This window comes from Gossypium hirsutum, chromosome D09, assembly GCF_007990345.1.
Source record: "Gossypium hirsutum isolate 1008001.06 chromosome D09, Gossypium_hirsutum_v2.1, whole genome shotgun sequence".
In the NCBI taxonomy this organism is placed as follows: Eukaryota; Viridiplantae; Streptophyta; class Magnoliopsida; order Malvales; family Malvaceae; genus Gossypium; species Gossypium hirsutum.
The window spans coordinates 13,798,189-13,814,519 of NC_053445.1; the positions used below are offsets into that span (position 1 = coordinate 13,798,189).

The following is a 16,331-nucleotide window of genomic DNA, read 5'->3' on the forward strand; positions in this document are numbered from 1 at the left end:
AGACTCAATTGTCGGTATCTTGGTTCGGCTAGGCTTAATTTAGTGCATGGTATGTATTTTTCAAACTATTTCTAATGATTTTTATGTTTTTATGCTCGTTTTAGCTTAATTTAGCTAGCCCGGGGGTTTATTTGTAAAATTGTTAGATTTTAAGGGTTATGCCATGGATTTTTTTGAGTAGGTTTTGATGTTAAATGATAGATTATGAATATTTGTTGAAAACTAAATAAGTTTTGTTAAGTGATTTTTGATGAATTTTGGAAATAGGGACTAACATGTTAAAGATATGAATTTTAGGGTTTTATTGTAAAATGATAGTAAATATGGGTTGTTTCAAGGTCCCTTGTATACTTGATTAACATGGATTTAGATTAAAATGGTTAGATTTTAAGTTATAAGCTTAACGACTAAACTGTGAAAAAGTTAAAATGTTAGGGACAAATTGGTAATTTTGTATAAATTTGAAATGTAGATTAAATTGAATACTAGATGTATTTAATTGACTGAAGTTACCTATTTAGATCAGGATAAACCATGTACGGACCTAGATCGAGTAAAAGGAAAAGCTTCAGATTAGTTCGACCTAACTACTACACCCCTAGTCATCGAGTTAAGTTCGTATGAACGGATATTGTGTTTATGTTATTTAAATTGAATGTTATTATGTTATTTATAATGTAAATGGAGAAATATATAAACATATCAATTCTATGACGAATTGATGGATATCAAGTCCCGGTTGAACCTTAGGAATTCGTAAGATACAAATGACATGTCATTAAGGGTTTCATGTTTCGGGTGCTGGTCTTGAATGTCCTACAAATGGATGTGGTCTTGCATTTGTTGCAAATTCTCCATAACTCGTGTGAGTAGCATCGTGTAGCTTACATTCCAACCCATAGCTCTTGTGAGTAGGCCCATTCCACAGCTCATGTGAGCAATGATGTAAAGGAAAGGTTACAATTATATGTAAAGATAGACTTTGTGTGAGCTTTACCGAGTATCTGATGAAATTCTAGATGGTTCAACAGGCAAGAAAAGGGAACGAAAAGCTAAGTATGCAATTGGATTGAATCATGACTTTATGAATGGAAATATGAACGACATAATGTTGTACATATGGTTGATTTCATATTATCATGGAAAAACTTACTAACTTGTGAGTTGATAATGTTGCTTAGGCATTTCTAAGCTTGTGGCATTAGTGTTGACTTGTATTTTAACTATGATATGTATTATGAAAATGGTAAGTTGTGCTTTGGTTTATACAAACTTATTAAGCATTGTTGCTTACGTAGTTTATTTTCCTTGTTTTATAGATTATCAGAAGCTTAATCGGTTTGGAAGCTCATCGGAGATCTAGCACACTATCCAGAAGTCTTTTCGGTAGTTTTTTGAGCATTTTGAGCAAGGTTTATAATGGCATATATAGGGTGGTTTGTAATGGTATTTTGATGAATGTGTTAATGGTGTTTTGGCATGTATAAGTTTTGAAAGTTATCATGGTTTGGGACCATTTGATGCCTTGTCAATTTGTGTCATTTTGGTTACTTTACTATGCATGTTTATAAGTCTCTTATGGTATGTTTGGAATGGTTTGGTAATGGTTAATTTTATGTGTGTATTGGTAAGTAATTGTGCTAGATTATGGTGCTTAAAATTAGGTAATATTGGTTTGTGTTGGCATATTATGTTTTAGTATGTTTGAGGTGCCTTTGAATGGCACATTGGTCAGGTAAATTAGGATCTTAAAACGACAATTTGATGTGTGTTTTGGTGATGTTTAGGTCCCTTTAATGTATGATTAAATGGATTGAGAGGTTATGCATGTAATGGTATGAAATTTCTTGATTTTAGGTAAAATTTTGGGTTCACAAGGCCTAAGACACGAGAGTGTGACTCAGTCGTGTGAGGCACATGGCCTAGTGGCATGGTTGTGTGTCATCTGATGATTTTCTTAAGGTGAAATTCAGTGAGTTACACTCCCTAACGCACGACTTGGCACACGGGGGTGTGGGGCAACTCAGCGAGTTACACTGCCTGGCACATGGGCGTGTGACACAGCTATGTGACCCTATTGAGAGAGTTACAAGGGTGTGGACATGGGCTGGAACATGGCCATCTATACCTATTTCGAAAGTTACATGGCCTAGGGCCTTGTCACACGGCCTAGCCACACGACAATGTGACCCCTATTTTCTAAATTTTGCATCTTTTTCCTAAACTTTCCAAATTGTTTCAAATTGGTCCCGAATTACTTCGAAGCTATTTTTAGGGCCTCAAGGGATTCAGGGACAATATGCATGTTTATGAAAGGTTTATGATTTTAAATGTTTTTGATTGTATTGTAATGCTCTGTAACCCTATTCCGACGAAGGACATGGGTTAAGGGTGTTACATGATGTTGCAACATAGGGAGCAGAATAGAAGAATTCCAATACTGCCTTCAATGTCACGACATACCCCTGAAGATACCCTGAAGTTGACCATACTGCCTTCGATGTAGCGACACAGGACCTGGTGTGTCGTGACATCACCTCTATATGGGAAATAAGCACGAGTTAGGGGCATTTTGGTTCGTACAAGCAAGCATTAAGCACAAGTACGACAGTTGACCGAAGGTTAAGGAAAATAACCACCCAAAAGTCTATAAATAAGCTCATTTAGCACATGTTATAGATGCACTTTTCATATAGTATAATTTTCTCTTTAGATTTAGACTTTAGTTATTCCCTTTTCTTAGGTTTTGGATTTTTGTTGTTATTTACTTTTGTGAAGAAATCAGATTTTGGAATCACTGTCAAACTCTTTGAGGGTTCTGTGCTTAAAATCAATACAAATCAGGCTTCTTCTAAATCCTATTCTTGAATTGTTCTCTATGTTCAATCTTTCCATTTAGTTTATATCGTTTATTAGATCCATGAAGAACTAATCATCCTGTGGAGGATTAACGAGTGGAGGTATGAATAACTAACTATTTTGTAGGGATTTCTTAATGGATCAGCTGTTTAGGAAAGGAAGAATCTAAACCCTAGGCTTGACAACCCTAAAAAGTCATCAAGGTGAGAATTAACCCATATTTGGTATTGCCTATTCGTGAACACCTTAACCTTAAATCAGTCTGGACTGTGAGATCGGAAGATAAGTAGTTCTTGTCGACTCATTATATTAGTGGACGAATCGAAAGATCCTACTGGGGTATTGACTACTTGATTGAGCAAGAAAGCCCAAGACGATATTTGATTAAGAATACGAAAGAAAGCTAATCACCAATGCCCAGATTTGATACATACTTGATTATTTGATTTCTCGTTTTTCATTTATTTACTTTTCTTTTATTTCCATTTATTTTTAGTATAGTTTATCAAACTCGTTCTTTTAATTCTTTGTACTATAATCAAATTAAAATACTAATTTGTGTTTAGAGTAGAATTAATTTAGTGCTCGCCTCCCTTGGGTACAATCCTCGGAGTACTTACCTACTCTGTTGAAACTATATTACATCCTAACCCGTATACTTGCAAATACCGCTTTTCATATCTTTTGTGTAGGATTTCTACTCTGGGTGTTGATACGTCCGGAGGCGGTCAAGTTGTTGGTGTCATTGCTGGGGAGGCAACGTCACTATATTAGTTTTAATTCTTGCGTATTAATAGAATAATTAGGAAATTTTTAGGTTATAGCTACGAATTCTTTTTTTTTTATTTTCTACTAATTTTATCTTTTTGGATTTGGTGTATAACTCGTATTGGGGAAAACCTATAGAGCCAGTCACAAAACTAGAAGAAAATAATACATAGAAATCGTCTACAAAAACAACAACAACAATAGCAGATGCAGAATCCACCACTTGCTATAAGCAACGTACTACGTGTAACAACCCATTTTTAGTGAAATCAGAATAATGATTTTGAGGCCACAAATTCAATGAGTAAATTATTATTATTTTATTATTTTAATGTCTACGGTATGTTAGTAAGGTCGTATAAAAATTACGTTAAGAAATTTTTGACATTTGCATACTTAATTTCATGAAAAAGACTAAATCGTAAAAGGTGTAAAGGTAGAGTTCTATCAATTAAAGGTATCAATTAGCTATGAAAATTTAAATTAAGGGGATTTTTATGGTAATTAGACCATAATTATTTTTAGTGGACAAAGATGGGCATGAAATTGATATTTTGTTTAGTTAATTAAAAAGGTTATTATAGCAATTTGATAAATAATTGAAAATGTAAAATAATTAAAAGATGAAGAGGCTCTCATCTTTCTTATTTCTTTCATCCATGGCAAAAATACATCATTAAACGGGGAAGATAAGTTCGGCTAGTTCATCCATTGCATGTGAGTATAATTTTGTCTCGTTTTTAATGATTTTTATGTTTTCGGGATCGTTGTAGCTTAATCTAGCTAGCCTAAGGATTAAATTGCAAAACTATTTAAGATTTAGGGTTTTTCCATTAATAGGCTTGTAAGGTTTTTGATGTTTGATGGAAGATTTTGAGCCTTTGTTGTTAAATAAGCAAGTTTTGTAAAGGGATTTTTATTGAAAATTTCATTTAGGGACTTAAATATAAAAGTAGTAAAATTCCATGATAAAATTGTGAAATGTTGATTTTTATGGCTTGATATAGGTCCCTACTACATTCAGCTAGCATGAAATGTGGATGAAATTGCTTAAATTTCAATTTACAAGCTTAAGGACTAATTTGTAAAAAAGTTAAAATTTTAGGGGCAAAAGTATAATTTTGCAAAATTATGAATTTTTGACTGAATTGAATAGTATGAGTACTAAATGGACTGAATTTGCTTATTTAGATCAAGATAAACCTCGTACGGAGCTAGATCGAGGAAAAGCTAAAGCCTCAGATTAGCTTGTTTTTACATCTTTGTAACATAGGTAAGTTCATATGATTAATTAACGTTTTAAAGTTATATTGAATTATATATTCATGTATTATTTTCTAGGAAATGAAATGTGGAAGTCCAACGAGGTTTCGACGATTATCGAGTCCTGTTTCAACCTTAAGAATACGTAGAATACAAATGACATGTCATTAGGGTTACCATGTTTCAGGTGCTGGTCTTGAATGTCCTATCGATGGTTGAGGTCCTGCATTTGTTGCATATACTCAACAGCCTGTGTGAGCAGCATCGCTAGCCTACATTTCGACCTTCAGCTTGTGTAAGCAGACCAATCTCATAGCTCGAGTGAGCAACGATGTAAAGGGAAAGGAAAGGTTAAGACTATATGTTTAGCACACTTTGTGTGAGCTTTCTCGTGTATCTGATGTTATTCTAAATGGTTCAACGGGCATGAAAAGGAAAGGAACAGTAAGTGTTCAAATGAATTCTGTCATGAATCTATGAAAAGGATTGAAAAAAGATATGTGAAATGAAAGTATATCTATGTTCATGAAAATGATGATTTCAAAGGATATTGTTCATGTTTAATGACTTACCTTATGTTAATTCAAGTGAATTATGAGTTGATGCACTAACATGTGTTGTTGATGCATAGACTTATTCCAAGCTTAGGGTTGGTGTAACAGCCTATTTTTAGTGAAATCAGAACAGTAGTTTCAGGATGACAAATCTGATGTTGAAATATTTATTTTATTATTATTTTATTATCTACAACATGATAGTAGTACCATATAAAATTTTCGTAAAGAAATTTTACCGTTTGCATGCTTAATTTGAGAAAAAGGACTAAATCGCGTAAAATGCAAAACTTGAGTTCCATCTTTTAAAGGTGTCAAATGACTATGAAATTAGTTATTTAAGGGGTTTATGTAGTAATTATACCATTTTTATATTGAGTGGACAAATATGGACAATAGTTATGAAAATATAAAGGTTAAAAGTAAGGTTAATTCAGTAAATAAATTAATAATTAAGTTAAAAACAAAATATATAAAACATGTCATCTTCCTTAATGGTTTAACACCCCCGGAAATCAAAAGGAAAAACATCCATGGAAGCTTGAACATTTAGCCTTCTCAATTTAGCTTGCATGTGAGTATTGTTTGTCTCGTTTTTATTTATTTTTATATTTTTGGAGTCGTTGTAGCTTAATCTAGCTAGCCCAGGGACTAATTTGTGAAACTGTTAAACTATTAGGGTTTTTCCATTAATGAATATGTATGAGTTTTGATTATTTATGGAAGAAAATGATTAGTTGTTGTTAGATAAACAATTTTTGTTAAGTAATTTTTGATGAAATTGCCAAATAGGGATTAAATTGAAAAATAAAAAATATACATGGTGAAATTTTGAAATAAATGAAATATAAGGCTTGCTAAGGACCTATTTGATATTCATCTATGATGGGTTGAGGATTAATTGCATGAATTTTCATTTTTATGAGCTAGGGACTAAATTGTAAAGAAAATAAAAGTATATGGGAAAAATTATAATTTTTCTAAAATGTGAATTTGGGTTAAATTGAATAGATACATATTGAATGGAGTTAAATTTATCCATTTAGATAAAGACAAACCTCGTACGGCTTTAGATCAGGGAAAAGATAAAGTCTCAGATTAGTCGCCTCCGTATCTATGTTTACTCGTCGAGGTAAGTTCGTGTAATTAAATCGTGTATATATGGTTTAATTGAATTATACTTGTATTGTGAATTGCTATACGTACATACCGGTTGCATGTCCAACGACGTACAATGATTACCGAGCCCCGTTTGAACCTTAGGAATTTATAGGATACAAATGACATGTCATTAGGTTTTACATGATTCGGGTGCTGGTCCTGAACGTCCTACCGATGGTTGAGGTCCAGCATGTGTTGCGGATACTCCAAAGCTCATGTGAGCAGCATTGTGTAGCTCCGTTCTGACCCACAGCTCGTGTGAGCATTCTGATTCACAGGTCGTGTGAGCATACATGTACAGGATTTAACAGATTACTGTTATATAAGTTAGCACACTATATGCGAGTTATCCCGGGTATCCAACGATATTCTAATGGTTTAACGAGCATTATTTGGAAAAGAAATGGTAAGATTTTGATACGAATTGAGACACGGACACATGTGGATTTCTTTGAAATAGTGATACACGGTATATCGGGTGTTGAAAGTGATGATATATACATATGATATATGAATAGTGGTTGTGCTCATTCATGATTTTATTGCCTATGTTATATGATTAAATGGCTAACATGTTTAGTGTACATGCTTAGGCTTTAGCCAAGTTGTGTTGGATTATGCCATATTTATTTTACCTATTATGTATAGAATTGGTAAGTTGGGTTTCACATTATATGAACTTACTAAGCTTTTATGCTTACTTGGTGTTATTTTTCGTGTTTATAGCGAATCGGAAGCTCATTAGGGTTGGAAGCTTGTCGGAGTTATATCACACTATCCATAGGCTATATCGATACTTTTAGATGTTTTAAGTTTGGTTATAATGGCCTGTATAGGTATTTTGGTTGTTGAAATAGCAATTTGGTTTGGCTTGTGTTATGGCATTTTGGTAGTGTAATGGAATTTGTTTTGGCATGTATATAAATGGCCTTAAAATGGTTGATATTTGGCTTGTTATGTTGAATGATGGAAGATGGAATGATAGTCTAAAAATGCATATTGTAAATGGTCTTGTGGTAAGTTTCAATGTAGTGGTTTGATACTTTTATTTTGGATGATATTTATGCGGTTATTTGGTGCTAGTTTTGAATGGCATATTTGGCACCATTTGGTGTGTTTTGGTAATTAAATCAATGGTTTGTGTTGACGCAAATTAGTTAGAAGTTGGTTTATTATTTTGGCCAATTTGAGTATATGATTATACATGTTAAATATTATCATCTGGGGTGCCTTTTGGCATATTGGTTGTGTAACACCCCGAACCCGAGACCGACACCGGAGTCGGACACGAGATGTTAACAAACTTTGAAAAATTTTTCCAGACACTGCCCAGTCTGAGTACTAGTCGCTTCAAAAATCATATCTTGAGTTTCACAACTCAAAAATCAGTTTTGTGATTTTTCCCTGAAACTAGACTCATGTCCCCACCTATGTATTTTTTTCTAGAATTTTTGGTCGGGCCAATTAGTACAGTTTATTAGTCAAAGTCTCCCATGTTACAGGGGTCGACTACACTGACCTTTTCCCATTACGACTTAGATATCTCTCTGCACAGAGCTTCAATACTGATGCCGTTTGTTTCTATGGAAACTAGACTCAGAGAGGAATCCATACATATATGGTATGACTCCTAATTATCTCTGGTCAATTTATAGTGAATTTCCAAAGTCGGAACAGGGAATCCAGAAACTGTTCTGGCCCTGTTCCACAAGAACCTGAATATCTCTTACTGTACTGTTCATATGATTGTTTCGTTACTTTCATATGAAAGTAGATTCATCAAGGTTCGATTACATAATTTATTCACTATTTAATTCCACTCCTACGAATTCTTATGATTTTTCCAATCCACACCACTGCTGCTGTCAGCCTCTGTTTTCAAAGTAAACCTTACCTATTTTCGGGGTTTCATGGACCAACTAGGGCCTTGTCATACATATGCCCACATATGATCATACTTAGCCATTCCAATGGCTGATCATTTGCTCAACACTTCCATTCCAACTATAGTTACATCATGAAACCATCTATACATTCATAAACACGAATGGTCTAATGCCATACTCCACTTCTACAAGCCATTTTCGCATGGCTGTACACTTATACATTTCATAAAGTACTCGAAAAACACCAATGGGTAGTCCTATACATGCCATATCAAAATTCAACCAAAATAGTACCCAAAAGAGCCTTTGATAGTGTGGGCGACTTCGACTTCAAGATCCCGAGTCCGATAGCTGGAGAACCAAAAATCTATAAAACAGAGGAGCAGTGTAACGAGTAAGCAATTTATGCTTAGTAAGTTTTGAGCAAGGAATTCCAGCATAAACAAAGAATAACACACATTTAGCTAAACGGAATATTTCATAATACGCAATTTACCGATATCAAACTTGCTTCACAACATTAACAACCCTTATGTACATACACAATAGACTAACTTAGCCGAAGGCCGGTAGCTCGTTTATCAACTGAGCGAACATTTATTTGTAAGGGCTCGATTAAATTCAACACATACGTAACATATCCCCATATTGGGATGTTTTTCGAGTATTCGCTGGAATTTTACAGCAAGCTCATTCATTACCAAATCACGTACCTTCGGGATTTAACCGGATATAGCTCCTCGTTCAAATGCCTTCGGGACATAGCCCGGTTTTAGTAACTCACACAATGCCTTCGGGACATAACCCGGATTTAATAACTCGCACGAATGCCTTCGGGACTTAACCCGGATTTAGTATCTCGCACAAAGGCCTTCGGGGCTTAACCCGGAATTTGTATCTCGCACAAATGCCTTCGGATCTTAGTCCGGATATATTCACTTAGCACAAAGCCTTCGGGACTTAGCCCGGACAGCATTCAATTAATCATGCACATCTAACAATAATTCATGGCACATTCATATTTCATTTTCATTTGCGAAACTCAAACACAAGGCACATATCATCCTTGCACATTCGGCTCAATAGCCTCACATAGAGCATGATTTAATCACATCGTAATTTAAGCTCTCTTACTCAAGAACTTACCTCGGGTGTTGTCGAACGATTCCGCTAACTATTCGACCACTTTTTCCTTCCCTTTATCGGATTTATTTCCCCTTTGCTCTTGAGCTTAATTAAACAAATAAATTGATTTCATCATTTAGGCATCAAAAAGATTAACACAAGGCACTTAGCCCATATTTATACATTAGACATTAAAGTCTCATACATGCAAAAATCATGCACCAACACAACATATTAGCTAATTTCTTTCCCCTTGGCCGAATATGCATGTCTATTTTTGGGGTCGATTTCAACACTTAATACACACATATACACACTAGTAAAGCATCCTCCCCCTTTTCATCAATTTAACACATGCATTGCTCATTAACATGCAAAGTTACATTCGGCCTTAGCACACATCTTGCTAGCCGATTCTTCTCCATTTAGCAACCAATGCACATATGTGCTCACAAAAATGCTAAAAAGGAGGTTCAAGAATCATCAAGCCATCATCACATGCATCATTAACAAGCTTCATATTTTGCATGCAATGGCATTAACACGACCTCCACCTAGGCCGAATCTTAACTCATCCTCATGCCTCATCACCACAACATCAAACATCAACCAAGAATGATGCATCCATGGTCAAGTGCCATTTCCATCACATAGCAAGATTTAGACCATGGGCTAGGTAGAACTCAAGCTAACAACTAAAACATGCATGCATCTCATGGAACATCATCAAACATACCTTAGCCTAGCTACATGCATGGCCGAATCTCTTCACCTTTCTTCTTCTTTCCTCCTTAAAATTTTTGGCCAAGGATGAACCAAAGGATGAGAAATTTTTTTCTTTGTTTTTCTTTCTAATTTAGGCTAAATGAAGGTGAGAAAAGGATGAACAAAGATCTTCTCCTCTCTTTTTTTTTAGCTCACGGCAATGGGGGGGGGGGAAAGAATCAACTACACACTTTTTTTTTTGTGTAATCATCATACTCCTTTTCATTATTTAATTTCCATGCCTATTATTTTATTTTTTTCCACCCATGATGCACCAACAAAACATGTCTATGACATGTCTTGGCCATCAAACTTGGTCCACCATGCTTGTCATGGCCGGCCACTACTAGTAGGGGAGGGGAATTTGACATGCAAGTCCCCCCTTTGTCCACATGCACTAATAGGTCCTCACACATTGACCTATCACATTTTAGAATTTTCTCACATAAGTCCTATTGACTAAATTCACATGAAATCAACCAAATTGAAGCTTGAAATTTTCACACATTCATAATTACATATTCTAGACGATAATTATCACATTCAAACATTTCGGTGACTCGGTTTAGCGGTCCCGAAACCACTTCCCGACTAGGGTCAACTTTGGGCTGTCACAGGTTGTATGCTTATATACCATAATTGGATAGTTTGATTATGCATGATTTTGGTGCCTTTTGATGGCTTGTACGTATGAGCAAAAGTGATTGTAGGTATATGGTTGAACGGGTGAGAAAATGGCTTGGAAATTACATATTTTTTGTCCACGCGGGCGTGTGTCTCAGCCGTGTGTGACACACGGCCTGGTGGCACGGTCGTTTGTCACTTATAGCTTTCAAAGGGTTACAACTTAGGTTGTTACACGGCCTTGCACATGGGCGCGTGAGGTTACTTCAAAGGGTACACGGCTTGGCACACAGGCGTGTGGCTTGGCTCTGTGACCCAAGTTAGTGAGTTACATGAGCACCGACATGGGTTGGGATACAACCGTCTGTCCCTAGTTCAAATGTCCACATAGCCTGAGACACTGACGTGTCTCTTGGCTTTGTGAGTCACATGGCCTAGTCAAGTAGTCGTGTGACCTCTGTAGTTTTAAAAATTTTCATTGTTTTTTGAAAAATTCTATATGTTTCCAATTTAGTCCTGACTTGTTTCTAAAGCATTTTTAGGGCCTCGAGGGCTCATATAAGGGACTATATGTATGTTATTGGTTGTTTTTTCTATGATTAATGATATGAATTGAAATGTTTAAAATTTTTGTTAGTTTGACTAGTAAACTCTGGTAATGCTTCATAACCCTATTCTAACGACAAATTCGGGTTAGGGGTGTTATAGTTGGATTGTATCATGTTTAATTTTAAGGTTATGCATTGAAATGATAAGTTATGTTCATGATTTATGAACTTACTAAGCATTATATGCTTACGTAGTTTTCTTTACTATATTTTATAGATAATCGAAAGCTCAATTGGTTTGGAAGCTCGTCAGAGATCTATCACACTATCCAACGATTATTTCGGTAGTTTTTAATATTTGGCTAAGGTTATAATGGCATGTATAGGTGGACTTGTGTTAATTGATAATTTTTATATGTATATGTTATTTTGGATGATGTACTTTTGGTACTTTGTGTGTATGTGTTACTATGGTTAAGTTTTTGCATGTTTCAATAGCCAAATTGGTATGTGATGGAAATGAGCTACATGGGTATGAAAGAAATATGGTTAATTATGCATATATTTAGCTAGGTTTGATTGATTGTGATTGAGGTGTCTTGTATGGCATATTGGTTGTATGATAATGATCTATTGAATTGGTCAAATTATGCATAGATTGGTATTTTTTATGCCTTGGTCATGGGTGAAAATTGCTTGTAGGTACACATTTGGGTTGGTGTTGGAAATGGCTTGATTTTGGAAAATTTCATGTTCACACGGCCTGGGACACGGGCATGTGACTCAGCTGTGTGTGACACACGGCCATGCGACATGACCATGTGTCCTTTGTAGGCTTTAAGCCATACAAGTCAGACAGTTACATGGCCTGGCACACGGGCATATAGCTTGGCCGTGTGACCCAACTTCAAAAGTTACACAGGCACGGACATGGCTGGGACACAGCCGTGTGTCCCTATTTCAGTTGTTACATGGCCTGGCACACAGGCTTGTGGCTTGGCCATGTGACCCAAATTCAAAAGTTACATGGGCACGGACAAGGGTTGGGACACGACTATGTGTCCCTATTTCGATTGTTACACGGCCTGAGACACGGGCGTGTGTCTCAGCCTTGTGAGTAACACAGCCTGACCACACAGTCGTGTGACCCCTGCAGTTCAAATTTTCTAACTTTTTTTGAACTTTCTGATTGATTCCAATTTAGTCCCGAATTGTTTCTAAAGTTTTTGTAAGGCCTTGAAGGCTCTATTAAGGGACGAAATGCATGCATATGAATGATTTATGATTTGTTTATGTTGAGGTCTAATATGTCTGTTGTAAAGCTTCGTTTTTACGGTAATGCTCTGTAAGCCTATTTCAGCGACGAATAAGGGTTAGAGGTGTTACACCACGTGAGAATTCGCTATTTGACGGGGCTAACAATAACAATCTAGAATATCCACCACCACCACCACAACTACCTGCAAATATAAATATGACACGTAACGAGAAGACTCTAAGAAAGTGTGCGCTACTGAATCTAAATATGGTTCAAGGGAGTATAATGAGGCCAACTATCATGACCAATACTTTCAAGATTAAGCCAGCTATGATCTAGATGATCTAGGATCATTTGCAGTTTCGAGGATCCAAGTCAACATTTAAAATGGTTCCTCTAGCTTGGTGATACCTTCAAGTATAATGGGGTTACTAATGACACTATTCGTTTTCGGTTGTTCCCCTTTTCATTAATTGATAACACCTTCTCTTGGCTAGATTTCCAGGCACTAGGATCAATGAAGACATGGGACAAACTCGCAGGGAAATTCCTATAAAAGTTTTTCCCCATTAGCAAAATGGCCTAGCTAAGAAGGGAAATTTCAATGTTCAAGCAGTTAGAAGGGGAAAGCTTTCACGAAGAATGGTAGCATTTTAAAAAACTAATTTAGAAATGCCCACAACAAAGATTACCTGAGTGGTTACAACTGCAAATTTTCTATAATGGGTTGGATGTGCGTTCAAGGTCAGGATTAGATGGAAAAGTAAAAGGAGCCTTAATGAACAAAACGTATGACGTTGCATAAAAATTAATAGAAAGTATGGCGATGAATTCCTACTAGCGGCCAACTGAATGATATACATATGGGCCAAAGACTATCTATGATGAAGGCTATCTAGGAGGATGACAGATATCAACAGTCAGTGGACAGAATCAACCGAATAGAGGATGTGAAGAATGCACCATCTGTCTATGGGGGAGACAAAATTCTCTTCCACTATATTAACAATCACATTAAGGATGTGAACTACATCAGAAATAAGGGAGGAAATCCCTATTCAAATACATATAATCCCAAATGGAGAGATCACCCGAACCTTAGATGGGGAGGAAACCAAGGAGGAGGTAATGGCTCAAACCAAGATAATTCTAATTATCAACCTCCTTATTTACAGAAACCCTAAGAAAGGGCTAACCTGAATGACCATACTATATGTGGTCAACTTTTGGATGGAATCTAGGGGGAGATGCAGCCAATGAGAATAGGCATAAAATAAGTGTAGTTTGAGTGCACCAATTCAACAAGAACATTGACTAAGCTCGAAGACCATATGAGCCAAATGATGAGCCTGATGAGGGATATAAAAAGAAAAATTGGCACAGGTATTCCAAGCACTACGAGAAATAATCCTTGTTGAGAAGGGAATGAGCATGTTAAATAAATAGTGCTCTGATCAGGTAAAGTACTAAGTAGCCTAGAGAACCCAACCCAGGAAATGAATAAGGAAAATACTGATGATCTTCAGGAAGAACCCTTAGGAGCTGATGATGAAGCAAAACCAGAGGAAGTAGTTGCGTAGGCAATTGAGCTAGAAATAGAAACAATTAAAGACTCTGTGGTTACAAAAATACCATTCCCTTCAAGACTAGAAAAGAAGCAAAAATGGGATGAAGACGAGTTTCTGAGTTTTCTAAGTACGCTAATTGAATTAATTGAATTAATTGAGAAAGTTCCTAAGTACGCTAAGTTCTTAAAAAAATTATGTCTAGGCATAGAAAAATTAAGGTAGGTGAACAAGTTAATATAAGTGTTTCCTGTAGTGCTATTATTGCGAGACAGGTTCTCCAAAAGTTGAAAGACCTGGAAAGTTTTACAATTCCCATAAAGATAAGGAGCATTCATTTCAATAGAGTTTTATGTGACCTAGGAGGTAGCAGAAATTTAATGCCTTTAACTATTTATGAAAAACTCTAGTTAGGGGACCTCAAAAATACCCAAATAACACTAAAGTTGGTTGATATATCCCTAATACATCCAAAACTATTAATGAAAGATGTGTTAGTCAAAGTGCATAGCTTTATCATCTAAGCGGACTTTCTAGTTCTAAACTTTGAAGAAGATCGAGAGATACTAATCATGTCAGGGAGACCTTTCCTACCCACTTCAAGGTCCACCATTGATCTGGAAAATAATGAATTAATAATGAGGATTAATGGTGAAACCAAAATCTTTAAATGTGGTCACCAACAGAGTAGGGAAGGTAGGAGGAAGTCAGGGGAGCATTGCAATAAATTATCTATTTTTAAACCTAATAATCTCGAATCAAGGTACATACTTTCTTTAATCCATGCAGGTCGAAAAAATAAGTTCTAGGAAAGAGATAAGTGAAAGAAGGTGGAATGGCATGATGGATGATGGACTAAAACTGAAAGAATCGGAGACCCGTCCTTATGTGAATTGATGATTCTGTCAGATGCGTCCTACAGTAAAACTTGAACTATTTAAATTGATATTTAACTTTTTTTTGTAAATTATTGTACATTTAGTTAACTCTTTAATTTAGATTTTAAATTTTTAATAAATTTATGTTTTATAGAAATCGTAACACTTTGGTAATTGGAATTTTGGGTGAAAAGAGAGCCATTGTCACAATACGACAACCCTGTGTCGCAACATCAAGGCTAGAATTGATGAAATTAAGAAAACCATTTCGATGTTGCGATATGAACTTTGTGTCATGATACCGAAGTAGGTATACCCAGAAATCCAAAATTCTAGAGTGTGTTGAGACATCGAACCCCGACGTCATGACAACGGTAAACTGCCAGGGGTGTCGCAACACAGAACACTAGTGTCGCGGCATTGCTGTAGTTTTCTATAGGGTTGACCTGATTCATTTGTGCAACCTGGCGTATTAACCCTCTTTTATACCTAGTTTCTACCCTTCAAAGCATTGTTTTTTAACTTAAAATCACCCTAAACTTATATTCTAACCTTTCTTAAACATCCTAAACACCTCAAAACTCTCTCAAACCCAAAACCCTTTTTATGGAAACCCTAAAGCTACAAAACTTCTTTGCTAATTGTAACAACCTGTTGAGAATGAAGCAACAAGGATTACAACCTCAAGGTTAAGGGTTCTAAACTCACTTTTTACTGTTTTATTGGATACATTACTTGAATATCTCATTTGTAGATTTTAGTTAATATGCTTCCTAGGAAGCTTAAAATGTTAACTGTGTAGGAACCACCAACAATCTCAAGTCCCTCAAAATTTCAAAATTAAAATATTGAGAAGTATTATCTTGAACTTCAAGGAAAAATTTTTATCCAAGAAATGAGATTTGAACCAATAATGGTTCTTCGCAAGGAAATATGGTTGCTAGCTCGATATCATAGATGGTAACACTTTTATGTAACCCTGGAAGAAAATGTTGTTATTCCTCTAGTTCAAGAGTTTTATGTTGCTCTTAGGGATAAGGAGACAGGGAGGCCACACAATGTTTGGTGAAATACAGT

General features: G+C 35.8%; 1 non-coding gene across 1 annotated transcript; it reads right to left on the minus strand.

Moving 5' to 3' along the window:
* Positions 1-13,395: 13,395 nt before the first annotated feature.
* On the minus strand, positions 13,396-13,501 carry LOC121221520 (small nucleolar RNA R71). The gene has a single exon (XR_005918911.1). It is a non-coding gene; the product is annotated as a small nucleolar RNA R71 (small nucleolar RNA).
* Positions 13,502-16,331: the final 2,830 nt, after the last annotated feature.